Source organism: Heterocephalus glaber, unplaced genomic scaffold (genome assembly GCF_053883595.1).
Source record: "Heterocephalus glaber isolate CG9 unplaced genomic scaffold, H.glaber_assembly_v1.0 deba00001593, whole genome shotgun sequence".
Taxonomy (NCBI): domain Eukaryota; kingdom Metazoa; phylum Chordata; class Mammalia; order Rodentia; family Bathyergidae; genus Heterocephalus; species Heterocephalus glaber.
In genome coordinates, this window is record NW_028258368.1 from 2,548,211 (window position 1) to 2,552,588 (window position 4,378).

General features: G+C 37.9%; 1 pseudogene; it reads right to left on the reverse strand.

Annotated features, from left to right (window-relative positions):
- Positions 1 to 390: 390 nt before the first annotated feature.
- On the reverse strand, positions 391 to 1,140 carry LOC101715030 (small ribosomal subunit protein eS4, X isoform-like; annotated as a pseudogene).
- Positions 1,141 to 4,378: the final 3,238 nt, after the last annotated feature.

Sequence of the window (4,378 nt, forward strand, 5' to 3'; positions counted from 1 at the left end):
CCGAGCTAAATCCCCAGCCCTTAATGTATTGTTGAATCTTGGTCTTTCTATTTTATAATTATCTACTGAGAATCTCTTTTTACCAATTTATAGCACATTTCCCACATACCCCTCCATCCTTTGATTCCAATAAGTTACAAATTTTGGCAAGTTAAATATTCCAATCATCATTACAATTGTTTAATTTTGTTTGGTTTTTCTAGAAGCTTGTATCAATAAAGAAATAGACTTTGGTATTAATAAAAAAGGTTTAGATTTTGCTATAGCATATCTTCCCAAATTGACACCATGAGGAACACTGGTCTGAACATTTTTTTTTTTTTTGCATGCCACCACACTGTATTATTTGAGTACAGTTGACTTCCCTCCTCTTATCACCTAGAGACCATTTCACCCACTGTTCTGTTTGGCTTCCAGCCTCTTGTCTCTCTCTTCAGCAATGGGGATATAGATTCCCTTTCCTCAGGGAAGAGAAATCCATGGTTTATTGCCTTTGCCAATAACAAAATGTGGGAGAGCTGGGTAGCAAATCTGTTGTCATTGGCATCTTTCACATGAGCCACATCAAAAGAGCCAGGATGTCTCTTCCTGTTGGTGATCACACCAATCTTTCCCAAGTTGGCACCTCCAGTCACCATACATAGGTTACCAGTGTCAAACTTGATAAAATCAGTAATCTTGCCAGTATCCAAATCAATCTGGATGGTGTCATTCACCTTGATGAGGGGATCTGGGTAGCGAATGGTGCGAGCATCATGGGTCACCAGATGTGGGATTCCTTTTGTGCCCACACAGATCTTTCTTACTTTGCATAACTTGTACTTGGCCTCCTCTGGTGTAATGTGGTGAATAGCAAAGTGACCCTAGATGTCATAGATCAGATGGAAATTCTCTCCCGTCTTGTCAATGCTGATAACATCCATAAAACCAGCAGGGTTAAGTTATATCAGTTTGGACTTTGTCATCAACCTTAATAAAATGCTGCATGCAAATCTTCTTTACTTCACTAGTCAGGGCATAATTAAGTCTGTTCCTTAGGAAAATGATAAGAGGCAGACATTCTCTCAGCTTGTGGGAACTGGTGGATGGACGAGGAGCAAATACACCGGTCAATTTATCCAGCATCCAATGCTTTGGAGCTGCTACCCACTTCAGATGCTTCTGAGGACGATGAGCCTGTGCTGGGAACAGAAAAAGTGGTCTGAACATTTTTCTATTCATTTTTATCTTCTCCATAATGCAGAAATTCATAGTTTACCATACTAGATTTTTCTGATCACACATCGACACAAAACATTCTCTTATTAGTTGATCTGGAATTCCTAGTTTGTCAGTTTTACTGTTTTATTGGTAAGCAGAATCAAGCCTTAAGTCAAGTATTTGAATCTGGCAGCTGTGAAGAAGCTTGAAGTGGGCCAGATGAGCAATGAGAAGCACTTGCATAATTGATGTAAACTAAACTAGGCTTCAAAAATAGGTTTGAATATGTCGATTTCATTTATTCTTTCATTTGCATATTCATTCAATTGATTACTCTTTCACTTGTTTGTTCTTTCAACAAATATTATATATTTTTTATCTATTATATTTGAAAATTAGTATGTACTATTTATTTCACTTAAGAGTATCGCCTCAATGTGCATCCACTTATCTATAAATGTCTCTAATTTCTCATTTTTTATGGCTGAGTAGTACTCCATTTTATAAAAAAGCCACATTTTCTTTATCCAGTCTCCAGTTGATGGGCATTTGGGCTGTTTCCAAGTTTTAGCTATTACAAACTGTGCTGCTATGAACATGGGTGCACATATATCATTGTGGTATGATTACTTTAATTCTTTGGGGAAGATCCCCAGCAGTGGAATAGCGGGGTCAAATGGAACTTCCAGTCCTAGTTCTTTGAGGTATCTCCATACTGATTTCCACAGTGGTTGCACCAGTCTACACTCCATCAGCAGTAGAACAGGGTTCTTCTTTCCCCACAGCCCTGCTAGCATTTGTTATTGGTTGATTTCATGATAGCAGCCATTCTTTCTGGAGTGAAGTGGAATCTCAGCATTGTTTTCATTTGCATCTCTTGAATGACCAGTGATGTTGAACAATTTTTCATGTATTTATTTGCTATTTCTATTTCTTTGTCTGAGAATTGTCTGTTCATTTCAGATGCCCATTTTTGGATTGGATCTTTACATTTGGGAGGTCTGATTTTTTTAAGTTCTTTATAGCTTCAAGATAGTAGACCTTTGTCTTAGGAAGAGCAGGTGAAGATTTTTCCCCACATTGTGGGTTGTCTCTTCACACTGCTGGTGGTTTCTCTTGTAGTGCACAAACCTTTTAATGAGAAGAGATCCCATTTGTTGATTGTTTGTGCTAGTTCACGGGCAACTGAGGTTTTGTTCATAAAATCTGTTCCTACACTGACGTCTTCAAGGGTTCTACCTAACCTCTGTTCCAACTGGTTCAGAGTTTCATGTGTAAATACGGAATAGTTTCTCTGGTGTGAGAAACTGAAAGTGTAAATGTATAATAAGTAATGTGAAATAGGAAGAAAAGGGGCAAAGGGGAAGGAAGTGGGAGGGCTAGGGGAAAGGATAGAAGGGAATGAGATTAATATGAGAAAATGGAAAAATAGGAACAAAATCTTTTTAAATAGGGAGGACTGGAGGGGTTGAAGGGAGGGCTGGGCAAGGGTGAAAAATAAGAACCAAGAGAGACTATGTAAAGGTGCAAATTTCCACTGATGAATGTCATTATATTGTATACCTAAAATGTCCCAATTATTAGAATGAGTAATCGATAATGTAAAATAGGAAGAAAAGGTCCAAAGGGGTAGGGGTAGTGGGAGGGGCAGGGGAAAGGAAAGAAGGGAAAGGAAAAATGATGAGAAATGGAAAAAATGGAAATAAAGTCCTTGTAAATAGGGAAGGGTGGAGGCGGTGAAGGGAAGGCTAGGAATGGGGAAAAAATAAGAACCAAGATGCATTATGTAAAGGTACAATTCCCAATGAGAAATGTAATTGTGTTGTATACCTATAATGTACCAATAAAAGAATTTAATACAAAAAAAAGAAAGTTAAAAAAAAATCAGTATGTACTATTGTGGAACAGAAAGAATAATATATGGACCATGCCTTCAAGGTCTAGGATCTTATCCTATCATGGAACTTGATGTTAACATTTTTCATGTATTCAGTATCTTTAGTTAGGGCTCTCCAGGGGAAACCCAACCAATCTGATATACAAGATGAGATTTATTATGTTATTCAACCCCACACATTTATGAAGTCCTGTGATTTGCCCCCTGCAAGATAGAGAATCAAGAAAGCTAGTGAAATAAATCATTCTGGATCTGAAGGGGGTAGAATCAAAGGAATCAAAGGTACAATTCTCAGTGTCAGGTTAATGGCGGGTGGTGGTGGTGGAGGAAATGGCTTTGAGGAGAGCTGGAGACTGAAAGCCCAAGAACCTTAAACACTGATGTTCAATGACAGGAAAAGTGGATACCCTGTCTTCAGAACAGAGATAACATTTACTGTTGCCTTTCCCCATCCTGTCCTATCTGGACCCTTAACAGATTGGATAAAGCCCACTGATATTGGTAGGAATGGATCTTCTTCACTAATCATATGCATCTGAATGCTTGTATCTTCTGAAAATTCACACATAGTCCCCAAAACGTTTGCCCAGCTGTGTAGGTATGCCTTAACCCGGTTACACTGACAAAAGATTAACTACCACATAGGGTATTTTTTGGACTGCAATATAGTAATGGGAATTATATTCTTGAGCACCTGCTGTATACATACCATGTGGTACTATGTACTGTTTGTATATATCAATTTTGGTTAAGTATTTCAGATTGGGATTTTGAAAAGCATCTAGCCAAATCAAATTCTTTATATATCATTTTTTTACAAGTTATGTGGTTTATGACTTCACATAGGGAGGTATTTGGGAAATTAGAAGAATGAAAAGGGACTTCAGAGAGCAATGACATAGTGGTACCTTTTACTGTGGTATTTGAGGAGATTTTCCCTGTACTAGGAGGACAAAATGGGTGTTGGCAGATGATGCTTAATTGTGTGGTTTCATTATTGTACCATAAGGAAGATCACTTTATGTCCAGTTAAGGTCTAATGCCTCTGTAATAGAACTGGTGTAGAAGCTGCTACAAGGAAAACCTTATGTAGCTAATAATGAAACAAAGTTGTATTCAGCATTTCTAAGGTTATGATCCACTGAAAACTGTGAGTGGATATTCTTACTGAGTGGTAGAAATGCCTGAATGTTTTACCAATGCTTATTGGCTTGGAAAGCAGGACAAAATGAGTGAAACCACCCAGAAATCAGATTACAAAATGAGTAGAGAACTAAACAG